Below are 16,165 nucleotides of genomic sequence, written 5' to 3'. Positions count from 1 at the left end.
ATTTGAAGAAATAATGACAGAAAACTTCCCCTACCTGGTGAAAGAAATAGACTTACAAGTCCAGGAAGCGCAGAGAACCCCAAACAAAAGGAATCCAAAGACAACCACGCCAAGACACATCATAATTAAAATGCCAAGAGCAAAAGACAGAGAATCTTAAAAGCAGCAAGAGAAAAAAAGTCAGTTACCTACAAGGGAGTACCCACCATACGATTGTCAGCTGACTTCTCAATAGAAACTATGCAGGCCAGAAGGGAGTGGCAAGCAATATTCAAAGTGATGAATAGCAAGAACCTACAACCTAGATTACTTTACCCAGCAAAGCTATCATTCAGAATTGAAGGTCAGATAAAGAGCTTCACAGATAAGAAAAAGCTAAAGGAGTTCATCACCACCAAACCAGTATTATATGAAATGCTGAAAGGTATCCTTTAAGAAGAGGAAGAAGAAGAAAAAGGTAAAGATACAAATTATGAACAACAAATATACATCTATCAACAAGTGAATCTAAAAATCAAGTGAATAAATAATCTGATGAACAGAATAAACCGGTGAATATACTAGAATCAGGGGCATAGAAAGGGAGTGGACTGACTATTCTCGGGGGGGAAAGGGGGATGGGGGTGTGGGAAGAGACTGGACAAAAATTGTACACCTATGGATGAGAACAGTGGGTGGCGGGGGTTAGGGCAGAGGGTGGGGTGGGAACCGGGTGGAGGGGAGCTATGGGGGGAAAAAAGAGGAACAACTGTAATAATCTGAACAATAAAGATATAATTTTTTAAAAAAGTTAAAATGAATCTACTCTTGATTTAGTGGCTTAGCTTCTGGATATCTACTCCTGAGAAGTACTTGGATGTGTACACAAAGATGTAATTGGGGAGATTTCATTACATTCATTGTTTCTCACAATAGAAAATCAGAAATAACCTATAGGTTTATTAGTAGTAAACATTTAAATAAACCAAGGTACATCCATACTACATATGCAAATCTTCTAAGTCTTATTGTTAAATGAGAAAAGCAAGTTTTAGGGAAAAATAAATAAATAAATAAATAAATATATATATATACACACACACACACACACACACTAGAGGCCCGGTGCACAAAAATTTGTGCACTCGGGGGGGAAGGGGGGGTCCCTCAGCCCGGCCTGTGCCCTCTTGCAGTCTGGGACCCCTCAGGGGATGACCACCTGCTGGCTTAGGCCCGCTCCCCAGGGTATTGGGCCTAAGATGGCAATCAGACATCCCTCTGGCAGCCCGGCAGCCCTCGGGGGATGTCCACTTGTCAGTGGGGAGCAGGCCTAAACTGCAGTCGGACATCCTTAGCGCTGCTGAGGAGGCAGGAGAAGCTCCCACCACCACCGCTGTACTGGCAGCCATCAGCCTGGCTTGTGGCTGAGCAGAGCTCCTCCCATGTGAGAGCGCCCTGACCACCAGTGGGCAGCTCCTGCATTGAGCGTCTGCTCCCTGGTGGTCAGTGTGTGTCATAGTGACCAGTCATTCCCAGTCCTTCTGCTGTTAGGGTCAGTTTGCATATTACCCTGTTACTATGTAGGATAGAGGCCTGGTGCACGGGTGGGGGCCTGCTGGTTTGCCCTGAATGGTGTCCCAGATCAGGGTGGGGGTCCCGCTTGGGTGCCTGGCCAGCCTGGGTGAGGGGCTGATGGCTGTTTTCAGGCTGCCCATACCCCCTTCAGGGTGGGGGTCCCCACTGGGGTGCCTGGCCAGTCTGGGTGAGGGGTTGAGGGCCGTTTTCAGGCTGGCAGGTGACTGAAGCTCCCAACCTCTCCTTTTGTTCTTTTTTTTATTATTATTCTGGGATTTATTTACCTTCTATGGCTGTCACTGGAGCTGAAAGCCAGCTTTAGCTCTGAGGCTCGGCTCCTGCTCTGAGGCCTCCACTGCTGAAAGCAGGTATCTGGGCTTTGTTTAGCTTCTATAATTGAAACATAGTTGCTTAGAGTGCAGCTCAGAGCTGGGCGGCGGTAGGCAGGGAACCTTGGCTTCCTCCATCACTGGAGCAAGCAAGTCTCCTGTTCGCTTCAGCTGCCTGGCTGCCGGCCACCATCTTGGTTGGCAGTTAATTTGCATATCGCCCTGATTAGCCAATGGGAAGTGTGTTGGAGGTACGGTTAATTACCATGTTTGTCTATTATTAGATAGGCTCTATATCTCAGAGATTTCCAGTCCCATCAGACTGAATGCCCCCTTTCAGAACTAATATTTTATAATGTTTCCTTTACTTCATTGGGATAAAATTTTCAGACAACTGCATGCGATTCTACACCATTTCAGCCAAAATCATTATAAGACTATAAGTGTGATAGAAGAAGGAATAATAGGCCCTGGCCAGTGGGGCTCAGTTGGTTTGAGCTCTGTCCCATGCATCAAGAAAGGTCCCTGGTCAGAGACAAATGGTAGGGGCGGGGCGGTTAGAGAGCAACCAAAGGACTTGTATACATACATATTAGCATATCCAATGGACATAGGCACTGGGGCAGTGGGGTGGGAATGGCTGTGGGGGGGGAGTGGGGGAGGGTCAATTAGGGAAAAAGACATATGTAAAACTTTAGACAATAATAAAAAATAAAAACAAATTAGGAAGATAATAAAAAAAAAAGGTCGCTGGTTAGATTTCCAGTCAGGGCACATACCCAGGTTTTGGGTTCGATCCCTGCTTGGGTACAAAGGAGAGGCAATCGATTAATGTTTCTCTCACATTGATTTTTTTTCTCTCCCTCTCTCCCTTCCTCTCTCTAAAATCAATTTTAAAAAAGAGATAATACTAGAAGACTAACAAAGTAATCAAGTGGTAACAGTGTGGCCTCTGGGCTGGGGAACTGCATAGCTGGGGAAAAGGAAGGAGAGGGAGACCTAGATTTTTCACTATAAATTGTTTTAAGTGCATGTGTACTATATGTTTCTATCTTGAGAAATGAGTTATTTTGTTTTAAGTATTTATTTTTATATATACTTTTATTGATTTCAGAGAGGAAGGGAGAGGGGGAGAGAGAGAGAATCATTGATTGGCTGCCTCCTGCACACCCCCTACTGAGGATGGAGCCTATAACCTAGGCATGTGCCCTTGACCGGAATCAAACCTGGGACTCTTCAGTCAGCAGGCCGACACTCTGAACACTGAGTCTAACTGACTAGGGTGGAATGAGTAATTTTAAAACTAAATTAATAGCATGCCAGGCTCTACCTTGCTTATAAATTGTGCAATGGCTCCTCACCGCCTTCAGGATAAAGTCCAAACTCCTGGTTTTCACATATATATGGATCACATTATGCTCCTTTGTATTCAAGAGCCTGCACAGATGGGCCTCTCCAGTGATCTCCCCAGCTGAGAGATCCAGCTGAGCAGAACTAAATGCAGAAGTGCATGGCCTCTGCCTCTGCCTCTGCCTCTGCCTTCCTCCCTACTGCATTCTACTCATCTTTCAAAACAGCCCAGAAGTTCTAAGAAGCTTGTTCTAAGCTCCCCTTCTTTGCTCTTCTGCCAAGCTTGCATTGTACCCTCAGCATGTTTCTGGCAAAATACTGTGCCAATCTGCCATGGCCAGGTGGCTCGGTTGGAGCGTCGACCCATACACCAACAGGTTTCAGATTCAATTCCTGGTCAGGGCACATACCTGGGTTGCAGGTTTGATCCGCGGTTAGGGTGCATATGGGAGGCACTGATGGATGTTTCTCTCTCACATCTCTATTTCTTTCTTTCTCTCTCTCTCTCTCTCTCTCTCTCTCTCTCTCTCTCAAATCAATAAAAACATATTCTTGGATGAGGATTGAAAAAACAGCTGTGCCAATCCTATTGGGATTGTTTGCATGTTCATCTCCCTCACAACATGTGAGCTCCTTGAGAACAGAGGCTGTATCCCATTACAGGGGCCTAGCAGAAGGCAAGGGGCACAGTGGTGTCTTGGTAATATTTGTTGAGTGAATGAAGACACAAACAAATTGCAATTCTTGACTTATTATACACATGTACAACACATATAAACACTGTAAGTTCTGGCAACCAGCTGAAGATTATAGTTTGCAGAATCAGTTTTTTAGAGAGGATTAGAAGTTAAAATTTCAGAATTTAGAGAAAACTGTCTCCTCTCTGACTAGCTGAGTTGAACAGTCCTGAAGGCATGGTTATATTTCACCTCTTCCTACCTCACAGCCTTGGTTTATATGGTTCATACTGGCAAAACCACCTCTGGCAAGGTGGTCCCAGAGCACTCACCTGGTGTTTAAAGGGCTCTGAGGGAGCAAATGATCAGTATTGTAGGTGGGTGCCAGGCAGTGTGCTAAGGCACTTCATAAGCATATCTCACTTAATCCAGTGAAGTGGGCACTGTTAATAGCTTCATTTTACAGCTAAGCATACTGAAGCTTGCAGACCTTAGGAAACCAACGCACTTGCAACTATTGAGTAGTGGAGGCAGAACTTGAACCCAGGCTGGCTCCAGAATCTGGGACCCTAGCCTCTGATTGGGGAACCTGCTCCCTAGCATTTTCTTTTTTTTGTTGTTTTTGTTTTTTTTTAAATTTTTTATATATATTTTTTATTGATTTTTTACAGAGAGGAAAGGAGAGAGATAGAGAGTCAGAAACATCGATGAGAGAGAAACATCGATCAGCTGCCTCCTGCACATCTCCTACTTGGTATGTGCCCGCAACCTAGGTACATGCCCTTGACCAGAATCGAACCCGGGACCTTTCAGTCCGCAGGCCGACACTCTATTCACTGAGCCAAACCGGTTTCGGCTAGCATTTTCTTTTTATCCCACAGGTGCCAAGCAGTAGGAGGAGTGTCCTGTGCATGTACTGGCCTGATCCTCACCACACATCTGTGAGGTCCTGGTGAGCTCTGAGTTCCTTTTCCTGCTGCAGGCTTGATCCCTGGTGGTCAGAGGGCCTTGAAAATCGATGGTGTCAAAGGTGGTATAGTAGGTTAAAGGAGGGTTCAGATTTCTCATGAGATCAGAAGATTGGTTCCAGATCTGCTGCTATGTACATGAAGTGTGGGGGTTGCTGGAAGCCTGAGACTAGCTTTTTCTTGAGCCAGCTCAGCTGGTACAGGAAAGAGAGAATCCTGACATCTTTGAGTTTTTTACATCTTCATGGCCTCATCCCTTAATCACAGCCCCAGGCCTGAAGGCTTTACCACATTAATTGCCAAGGTAAAGGGTACTTACTTATAACTATAATGGTAAAGACTTTGAGAGGGACAGTAATTTTGTCAATTGGCTGGCCATTTATCAACTATGTTAATGCCAAGCACCCAGCCAGGCGCTTTACATACAAAATTTAGCAAGGAGAGTGCTCGGATCCCAATCACATAGATGAAGACACAGGCTGTCAGGGAAGCAAATCGCCTAAGGCACACAGCTGGCTAGTAAGTGACAGAGCAGGATCTGAACACAGGTTTCCCTTTTCATTTGCACTCTCATTAATTGAGTGTCTTTTATGTGCTGTTTCTGTGTGCTTGGGAGATCAGTGAACAAAATAGATAAAAATTCCTGCTCTTATGGAGCTTACATTCTAGTAATACTAAGATGCAGTCAGTGCCTGTTATGCTATATGATATCATTAGGCATATCATATTCAAAGACAGAGATGTTGATAAAAGCCATAAAAAAGAACAAAGTAAGGGAGATTAGGAGTGCTGTGGGCTTGGCAGAGGGAGCAGTTTGCAATAGAGCCTTGTTGAGAAGGTAATAGTTGAGGAAAGATTGGAAGGATACAGGAGGTGAGGGAGCTAGCCATGCAGACCTGGGGAAGAGTGTTCTAGGCATAGGGAACAACTAGTGTGAAGGCAGCTTAACTCCAAGGTGCCTTCCCTTACATCCAGTGCCTCAAAACATAAATGCATGTGAGAAGACTCCTCAAGGAAGGAAAAGCTTGAAAATGGATTGTAGGCCAACCAGAGTGAGAGAGGTCTGAACCAGTCCACATAAGACAGCTTGGGGATGGAGACTGATTTCTGGGTCCTCATTAGAAAACAGGCCTTCTTGCCTACGTCCTGAAGAAAAAAGAAGTTAACTGAAGAGGCAAGATCACCCTGCTTTTACACCCTCGATTAAACTCCGTTTGCTGTTGCACACCCCTGCTGTGGCCTTGGTCTCTGTTTCTGAGGGCATCTGTGATATGCATGGCCTAGTGCTGGTCCCTTGAGACCTCCCAGTAGTCAGCTTGGATGTGCCCAAGCTCTGTGTGTTCCCTCTGGGCTCTGCACTTGTCCTGCTTCAATTGTTCATCATCCGATTCCAAGAAAGATGGACCTTTCATGCTTGCCTCAGTGCTGAAGTGCCCCTTGATGGAGCACTTGCCTAAGTTGGGGAAGCCTGTTCTCCAACTTTCCATGGAGGGGAGAACCAGAATAAATCAATACGAGAGCTTGTAAGCTGACCAGTTGTTTTTTGTGCTACCCAATATTGTGCACTGGGCTTCCTAAGGATCAGTTCCTGTCAGGTACTTACTGAGGCTGCTCTGTGCCAACCCTGTGTTCTGAGAAAACTGACACCCTGATCTCAAGCAGTACACAGACTGCCTCAGAGAGAGATAATTCCATTATGTTTTGCAAGTGTCCACCCTTTCCTCCCCTACTCCCATCCCAAATGTAGGATGGGAGCAGGTAGGTACTTCACCCTCTGTATGGTCCCCCTGGGAAGTGTGGACCCCCTCCTGTTGGCTTGCTGTGATGGTCTTACTTTCCCTGGTTTGGGCCTTGGAATACTTCATTTTGGGAACTATTTATGCTCAAGCTTGTGCTTTTCCCTTGGACCCAATTCTGGCATTAGACTTCTGGTTTTACCTGATGACCAATAAGAGAGAGGAATACTCCCAATTCCTGACAAAAGTGCAATGATAGAGGTCTGCACAGGGTTTAGAGGAGGGGTTCTGACCAGCTTAGGTGGTTCTGTCAGCTTCATGGAGAAGGGGATATCTGCATTGTTTTGATGCCGCAACCAGGAAGGCCTTTGGTCTGAACACGTGGTCCAGCCTTAGTAAGAAGACCAGTTGTGCCCTTGTGCAAATATATTCCTTGCCTGCAGATCTTCCTGCTCTCTTCACTGATTGGTTGCTAAAAAGGAGATTGAGGTTTTCTGCTCTGGCATGTAAGGGGGTTGGAAGTCAACACTCCCATCCCCACAAGAAAAAAGCTGGATGAATTAAACATCAGTTATTCTTAGATCCATTAGAAATCGTAGGGCAAACTGCTGCCTGCAGAATTAGCGAGATAGGTGGATTCAGAGAATCACAACTCACCAAGAGCAAAGATCTCAGGAAATGAACCTGTTGATAGAGCCAGTATGAGGGTAGGATAATTTAAACTAATTGATGAATTGGGGGAGGCTTTGTGTAGACAAGCTTGAGAGTTAAAAATTTCTGGGTGGGGCCAGTCTTAGGGAGGAGCCCAATAGTTATGTGGATTTTACCTCCAAGAGCCCCACCAAGTCCCCACAGTAAAGAGTGAGGAAAAATCCCCTTGTGCTTTTAGCAAGAGGAATGGAAGGAGTAGCTATTTTTTTTTTTCCACATGAACAGATGGCTTTATTCTTTCGTTCCCGATGGATTTTCTGGAGTAGCTATTTTGAACATACAGCTTTATCTATGATTATTCTATCCTGAACCTGAATTTCTGTTGCAAAAAACTTAATATACGGATCTAGCTTCTGAGATAGACCATTATAAGGACAATGTAATTTTTTTTAATCCTCCGGATTTTTTATTCCAACTGGATGGATGGATGGATGGATGGATATATATAATTGATTTCAGAGAGGAAGGGAGATGGGGAGAGAGATAGAAACATCAATGATGAGAGAATCATTGATCGGCTGCCTCCTGCACGCCCCTACTGGGGATCGAGCCCACAACCCGGGCATGTGCCCTTGACTGGAATCAAACCTGGGACCCTTCAGTCCACAGGCTGATGCTCTATCCACTGAGCCAAACCAGTTAGGGCTGAGGATATTTTCCCATTGCTTTTAGATAAGAGTGGAAGGGGGAAGGGAGAGAGAGAGATAAAAAAGCATTGATGTGAGAGAGGCACATCAATTGGTTGCCTCCCACACGCACCCCAATCAGGGCTGGGGATTGAACCTGCAACCCAGGTACATGCCCTTAATCGGGAATCAAACACAAGACCTATTTTTAGTGAGCAGGCCAATGCCCTAACCACTTAGAAACACTGGCCAGGGCAGGAGAATAGAATTTTTTTTTGTGTGTAGAAAAAGCATTTTTATTTATATGGAAAAGCTACATTAAGATCTGTAAAATGTGTCATTATAATATTGCCTATACAGAAAAAAATTCAAATGTGAATAACAACAAATAAAAGTTACACATCTTCCTACTTAGCAGTGCAATTCACATTGCAATAAAGTTAAGTCAGGTATAACAAAATCAAAACAAGTGTTTCTCCATAATCAGTAAACTGAGAATTGCAGTGTAAAGATCATTCAGGTTTAAGAAATCTGCGATTGATCTACACAGAAAACCCTAAGACAAGGGAGACAGTTAATTCATTTAATTATCAGCTGTTCAGTTTTTTTCAATACTGTTCACAGGAAAAAATTAATGAGTTGACATACATGTAGGTAGAATATATTTAGTCTATACAGTAAAAGAATACAAATTGTAAAGTGAGCTAACAAAGAATGAAATCTGAATAGATTTATAAAACGACACAGATAACACAGTATTTCTCATGTAAAAACATCTAATTTCAGCAAAAAATAATTTGGTTACTTTTCAGATGGTTTGTAGATCTTGTAAGCTGAAGATGCAGATGTCCAAGTATCTTAAAGTCCATAATAAATGTCTTTCTCAATGTATACAAAATGATAAATGCTCTCATCACAGTCTTAAGGGTATTTTTGGAAGTTTGTTTTGTCTTGCTTCAGAAATACATTTAAAAATGGATAAAAATCAAAGGATTTCATGATATGATGAAACAAAAAACAGTGCTCAATTTACTGCTAATATTGAAAAAAACATTTTACAGTACTCTGGTATATATGAATTTTTTTATTTTACATTGCATATTTCTGAGTCCATTCTCTTATGTGTCTGTTGTATGTTTCTTTGTTTTATAGATTTGTGCAATATCTGGTACTAAGGGGTCATCTGAATTAGGATCACAAAGTAGAGAACATATGGACAATAAAACTTTTGATACAGTCAGAGCTGGTGACCATTGTGACCTCAGGATATCAAGACAAATACTTCCATTACTGTTTATGTTTGGATGATAAATTTTGTTGTGAAAGCAATCTTTGGTGGTTTAAAAGGATAGTCTGTCGGAAAATGTACAGTGAGAAACAAGACTCCGCCATGATATGCGCTATCAGGAGGCCCCATAACAGTTGCTTGCCAGTGGAACAAGTGGTCTACAGGTCCGGGGGAGCAGTGAGCAGGTGGGTCATGCTGTAGATCACTTAATTCTTTCTGAATCCACTTCAGCGCCATGGGTCAGGGAGGATGGTGGGGACACCCATCGGCGGGGGCAGCTACAGGACTGGGAGGGTGGGGCATGGGTTGCCGCTGGTTGGCTCTCTCTGGGCGCCTGTGCCAGTTCTGTGGGCGCCTGAGCGAGTGTGCAGGTGGGGACACAGGCGAGACTCTTGTTTCCGCTTTTTCGATAATAGAATTTTTGAAAATAAATTTAAAATAAGTTCTGGAGTCTGGCTGGCGTAGCTCAGTCGTTGAGCATCAACCTAAGAATCAGGAGGTCACTGTTCGATTCCGGTCACTGCACGTGCCCAGGTTTCGGACTCGATCCCCAGTGTGGGGTGTTAGGAGGCCAACTGATGATTCTCTCTCATCGATGTTTCTATCTCTCTCTCCCTCTCCCTCCTTCTCTCTGAAAACATAAAAAATATAATAAAATAAGTCCTGGAAAAGAAAATACACCCAAAGCATTCTGCCCTCCTTAACATAGCCTGCCCTCAAGAGAAACTATTTAACCAGAGTCTAACTGACCTGGGGAAGGGAGATACCCAACTCAGCCTACTGCAGCCTTTCCTGTGGGGGAAGGGAGATACCAAGTCCAGAGCTCTTTAGCCTTTCTGCCTCAGCTAAGGGGTATGTGGGGGGAGCAATTGGGAAACACCAGTGAACGGCACAGTGAACGGCAAAGCCCTGGGGCAGAGGCTCACTAAAGACTGACATCTAGTCATTGGACTATAGAATGCTTCCTTTCCCCAACCCCTACTGCCACCTCAGTCAGGCCCCTACATAATAACGGGATTATAACAGAAAGAACTGCACATCTCAGACCCATTTGAAAAGTCTCTAGGGAAATACAAAGCAGAGGAGACAAAAACCAGGACACAAGAAATTTTAGCCTCTGACACCTATAGCTACAGCAAACAGTAAACACAGCCTAACTCCAAGCCAGATAAACATAAAGCCTCATACGAAAGGCCTACTTACCTCAATTCCTTTTACATAGTGGCATTCATAAAACTACAAGGCATACTAAAAGATAGCACGGCTTGGACAGAGGAAATATCCGCACCAGATTTAGACATGGCAAAGATGTTGGAATTACCAGACTAGGAATTTGAAACAACTGACTAATATGCTAAGAGTTCTAATTGAAAAAGTGGACAAAATGCAAGACTAGATGGGTAATGTAAGCAGAGAGATGGAAACTCTAAGGAACAATCAAAAGGAAATGCTAGCCCTGACTGGTTTGGCTCAGTGGATAGAGCGTCAGCCTGCAGACTGAAGGGTCCCAGGTTTGATTCCAGTCAAGGGCACATGCCAGTTGCCTGCCGGCTCTATCCCCAGTAGCGGGTGTGTGTGCAGGAGACAGCTGATCGATGATTCTCTCATCACTGATGTTTCTATCTCTCCCTCTCCCTTCCTCTCTGAAATCAAGAATATATTTAAAAAACAAAAAAAGGAAATGCTAGAAATAAAAAACACTGTAGGTCTTTCCTAAAAACAAAGTAGAATAATGCTCACTTTGGGAAACTGGAAAATGCCTGTACTCACTGTTTGCAGTGACTCTCTAACGTTTTAACTTTTTCATTTTGCAAGACTGAAACTCTGTATCCATTAAACAACTCCTTATTCCCCCCTCCCACACACACCCCAGACATGGAATTGCTGTGTCATATCATAAAACTCCTGGTAACCATCATGCTACTATCTATGAAATTGACTACTTTAGATACCTCATACAAGTAAAATCATACAGTATTTGTTTTGTTTTGTTGTTTTTTTGTGTGACTGGCTTATTTCACTTAGCATAATCTCAAGATTCATCCATGCTGTAGCATGTGACAGCATTCCTTTTTTTAAAAAAAATACGTTTTTATTTATTTCAGAGAGAGGAAGGGAGAGGGAGAGACAGAAACATCAATGATGAGAGAGAATCACTGATAAGCTGCCTTCTGCACCTACCCTCACCTCCACTGGAGATCAAGCCTGCAACCCGGCATGTGCTCCAACCGGGAATCAAACTGGGACCTCCTGATTCATAAGTCAAAGCTCAACCACTGAGCAGTGGCCAGGCCCTGCGTTTTTAAAGCTAATATTCTATTGTATGACTGTACCTCATCTCCCTCCCTCCCTCCCTCCCTCCCTTCCTTCCTTCCTTCCTTCCTTCCTTCCTTCCTTCCTTCCTTCCTTCCTTCCTTCCTTCCTTCCTTCCTTCTTTTTTTGTTGTTGTTGTTGAATCCTCACCCGAGGATATTTTTCCATTGATTTTTAGAGAGAGTGCAAGGGAGGGGGAGTGACAGAGAGAGAAACATCAATTTGAAAGAGACACATTGATTGGTTGCCTCCCACAGCACTCTGACCAGTGCCAGGGATCTAGCCTGCAACCGAGGTACATGCCCTTAACCATAATCGAACCTAGGACCCTTCAGTCCTTGGGCTGACACTATCCACTGAGCCAAACCAGCTAGGGCTACTGGTATACCTCATTTTCTTTATTCATCCATCGAAGGACATTTGTGTTACTTACACATCTTGGCTATTGTGAATAATACTGCAATGGACATAGGTGTGAATTTTTGTGTTTTTTTAACATCCTATTGATATATAATTCACATATCGTATAGTCCACCCACTTTAATGTGTATAATAGTGTGATTTTTAGTATATTCACATAATGTGCAGCCATCACTCCAGTCAATTTAGGAACATTTTCATCACTTTAGAAAGAAACCTTGTATCTTTTAGCTGCCATCCCTTTTACCCCCTTCTTCCCCACCCAGCCTAAACATCCACTAACCTGTCTCTATAGATTTTCCTATAGAAATCAATTCACTTTCATATGAATGGAATCATATAATATGTGGTCTTCGTGTCTAGTTTCTTTCCCTTGGCATGTTTTCGAGGTTCATCCATGTAGCACGTCACACCATTTTGTGGCTGAATAATATTCCATTGTGTGGTTAACCATATTTTGTTTCTTCATCAGTTGGTGGACATTTGGATTGTTTCCACCTTTTGGCTGATATAAATAGTGCTGCTATAAACTATGGATTAATATTTGTTTACAGGGTTTTGTGTAGATATGGTTTCATTTCTTTGGGGTATATACCTAGATGTGGAATTGCTGTGTCATATCATAACTCTGTGTTTAATCACTTGAGGAATTGCCAGACTGTTTTACACAGTAGCTGTACTACTTTTACATTCCTACCAGCAGTGTATGAGGTTCCAATCCATATCCTTGCCAACGCTGGTTACCTCACATTTTTATTTTAGCCACCTTTTGGGTGTTAAGTGGTATCTCATTGTTTTATTTGCATTTCCCTAATGGTTAGTGATGTTGAGCATGAGCTTTTCATATCTTCCTTGGAAACCTGTCTATTCAGATTATTTGCCCATTTTTTATTGAGCTGTTTGTTTTTATTATTGAGTTTTAAGAGTTCTTTATAGCCCTAGCCGGTTTGGCTCAGTAGATAGATCCACAGACTGAAGGGCCGCAGGTTCGATTCTGGTCAAGGGCAAGTACTTCGGTTGCAGGCTTGATCCCTGGCTCCTGTCGGGGCATGTGTGGAAGGCAACCAATAAATGTGTCTCTCACATCAATGTTTCTCTCTTTCTGCCTCTCTCTCTCTCTGCCTTCCACTCTCTAAAATCTAATGCAAAGAATATCCTCAGGTGAAGATTAACAACAAAAAAAGTTATTTATATATTTTAAATAGAAGTACCTTATCAGAAATATGAATTGCAGATATTTTCTCCCATTATGGATTGTCTTTAGTCTTTTTAATATAGGTAAATTGTAGCTATAAATTTCCTAATTACTACTTTCACTCCTAAGTCTTGGTATGTTGTATTTCAGTATTTTTGGTAGTTTGTGTATTTATTTTCATTGATCTCAAAGTATTTTCTCTTGTATGTGATGAGTCGCTTCTGTCTTGCTGTTTTCAAAATTCTCCCTTTGTCTTTGTCTTATGAGGGTTTGAATATTATGTGTCTCGGTAGGGATTAATATTTGCCATCAAATATGGAAAGTTTTGAGCCATTATTTTTAAATACTCTTTCTGCCTTTTCTTTATATGTATGTTGGTATGTTGCATGGTGTCCTATGAGTCTCTGTTTATTTATTTATGTATTGATTGATCCTAGAGACAGAAAGGAAGACAGGGGAGAGAGTGAGAGGAGATTTGTTGTTCCACTTATGCATTTACCAGTCGATTTTTAAAAAATATATTTTTATTGATTTCAGAGGGGAAGGGAGAGGGAGAGAAACATCAATGATGAGAGAATCATCGATCAGCTGCCTCCTGCACACCCGACACTGGGGATTGAGCCTGCAACCTGGGCATGTGCCCTTGACCAGAATCGAACCTGGGACCCTTTAGTATGAGCAGGCTGACGCTCTATCCACTGTGCCAAACCAGCCAGGGCAACCAGTCGATTCTTGTATGTGCCCTTACCTTGATCAAACCCATAACCTTGGCGTATCAGAAAAATACTGTAACCAACTGAGCTACCCAACCAGAGCTGTTTATTGTTCTTCATTCTTCTTTCTGTTCCTCAGATAGGTTAATTTCAGTGGATCTATCAAGTTTTCTGACTTTCTGCTTGGTCATGTTTGCTGATCCATTGAGCTACTCTAGTGCAATAGATGTTCATCTCAGTTATAGTACTTTTCAGGTCTAGAATTTCTATGTGGTTCCTTTCTATAATTTCTGTCTCTTATATTCTCTATTTGGTGAGACGGCATTCCTTTACTTCTTTAGACATGGTTTCCTTTAGTTCTTTGAACATCTTAAAAGCTGATTTAAAATGTGATACTAGAGTAAGTGAAAACACTACAAAGCTTGCTGTTCTTACCAAGATTCTACTATTTTTCTTGACCGAATGCTCTTTGGGTTGCTGCAAGCCTTTGTTTAATTTCCAGAATTCTGTGAAAGTTGATTCTGGTGATATATCGCAAGTTGTTCATTGCTTTTATGGAGGAAACAAACTTTTAGTGGTTCTTACTGGACCTTTTTGTTATTCCCTTGCTTGGATTTTGAGTCAAACTATAGATAGATATTTTTGAGAACAGTAGCAAAAACTGAACACAGTCTGTTTATTAGATTATTAATATTTTAATTTTGTTGGATAAGAAAATTGTTTATGATCATATATATTTTAAAGACCCTGTCTGTTAGAGCTACATAGTGGTGTTCAGAGTTTCCTTTGATTTGCTTTCAAGTACTCTCAGCTCACAGGCAAAAATGTATGTGTGGGAAGAGAGATAAGAAAGAATGGCACGTGTTGCTGAAGCTGTGTGATGGGTGCATAGAGATTTACTGTCCCACTTTATTTTTATGTTTGAAAATTTCTATACTAAAAGTTTAAAAAGAGAAAGGGTACTCAGACCCAAACAAGGTTTCCTTGAGGTGGGGAAAAATATAATTGAGTCCCTCACTGGCCTCGGGTAGGAAAACCGGAAGATTGGCAGGGTGTGTGCTGAGAGAATTAAGGCTAAAGAGATAGAATCAGTCAGACACCCCCAGGATAAAAGGACAAGTTATATAGCAAGTAAAGAAATGTCACTATCTCTGGTCTAGAAGGCAACGGAATTGACTGGTTAGTCCAGGCTGACCCCTGACCCCAAGTCCATGGTCTCAACCACTACATTCCACATCCCAGGGTGGTGGGAAAGACTTCTTTCCTGGGGCTGGAAAAGGCAGCATTCCCACCCAAGATCATTCTATGACAAAGACCCGGAGCAGGAGGTGTGCATATGGTGACAGGCCTCCAGGGGCAGGGGATGAGGTAGGTTCTTTCCTCCTGAGTGAGCCACAGCCTCAAGACAACAACTGGGAAAGGGAGTTATCTCTGATGACCTGGACTCAATCAGCAAAGCTCCAGGAAGTTCAAAGGATACTGTAAAATGTGCACTTTACACCACACTGTATATACAAGACCCTCACACCCTGAGGGAGGGAGTGTGAAAGATCCACCCGGAAGAATTCCCACAGGGCAGGGCAGTGCATTCAGAGCCCAAGGGAACCTACCTAGCTTGTTCTGCTGCCAGCTTTCTAAATAGGGACAAGAGCCAACAGGGAAGACAGGTGCCCTGTCTCAGCCAAAGGAAGAGGCTTAGGAAACAGGAACCAAAGGAAGGCAATTAAGAGCTTGTCATTCTTTTACCTTAAAACCCTGAGGAGGAACAGGAAACATGTTTTAAAGCACAAAGAGTCCCTGGATGTCTTTGGATACAGGTTAGGAGAGGAGGAACTAGGGGAGGGGGCAGGGGCACTGCAGGGCAGAGGACAAGCTGTAGGGGCCTGTGGGAGAAAGGCAGAGCCGAGGCCCCTCACTCCCACCCAGGCCCTGACAGCCACTGAATGAAGCCCTGTCAGAAAAGAGGAGCTGAAAGGTGCCTAGGACAACAGTGCGAAGTTCTTTAGCAGATCAGGCCTTTCAGGCTGCAGCAGAGGGGCTGGTGAGGAGGGTCATGGCCAGCAGAGCCTGGACCATCTGAATGGGGCGGGGAAGGGCAAGACAAAGAGGGCCTGGGACCATTGCTGCTCTGCCTCACCGTTGTCAACCACCACCACTGTTGGGCAGAGCAGGGATGGCTCCCGGTGTGAGGCAAGTCTGGACTGTCTAAGAGTATAATCTGCAGGTCATTTTGGAAAATGAGGGACCAGAAGATGCCCTACATCTTCCATGTGAGGTCAGATTTG

At 43.3% G+C, this 16,165-nt stretch overlaps 1 non-coding gene and 1 pseudogene across 1 annotated transcript; one reads left to right on the top strand and one right to left on the bottom strand.

Annotated features, from left to right (window-relative positions):
• Positions 1-7,611: 7,611 nt before the first annotated feature.
• Positions 7,612-7,685, top strand: LOC111827886. The gene has a single exon (XR_002831634.1). It is a non-coding gene; the product is annotated as a small nucleolar RNA SNORD50 (small nucleolar RNA).
• A 547-nt stretch (positions 7,686-8,232) lies between these two features.
• On the bottom strand, positions 8,233-9,676 carry LOC102423010 (annotated as a pseudogene).
• Positions 9,677-16,165: the final 6,489 nt, after the last annotated feature.

The sequence above is a fragment of the Myotis lucifugus genome, unplaced genomic scaffold (genome assembly GCF_000147115.1).
Source record: "Myotis lucifugus unplaced genomic scaffold, Myoluc2.0 scaffold_239, whole genome shotgun sequence".
In the NCBI taxonomy this organism is placed as follows: Eukaryota; Metazoa; Chordata; class Mammalia; order Chiroptera; family Vespertilionidae; genus Myotis; species Myotis lucifugus.
Note: the sequence above shows the minus strand (reverse complement) of the source record. Positions and strands in the feature narration are given on the sequence as shown.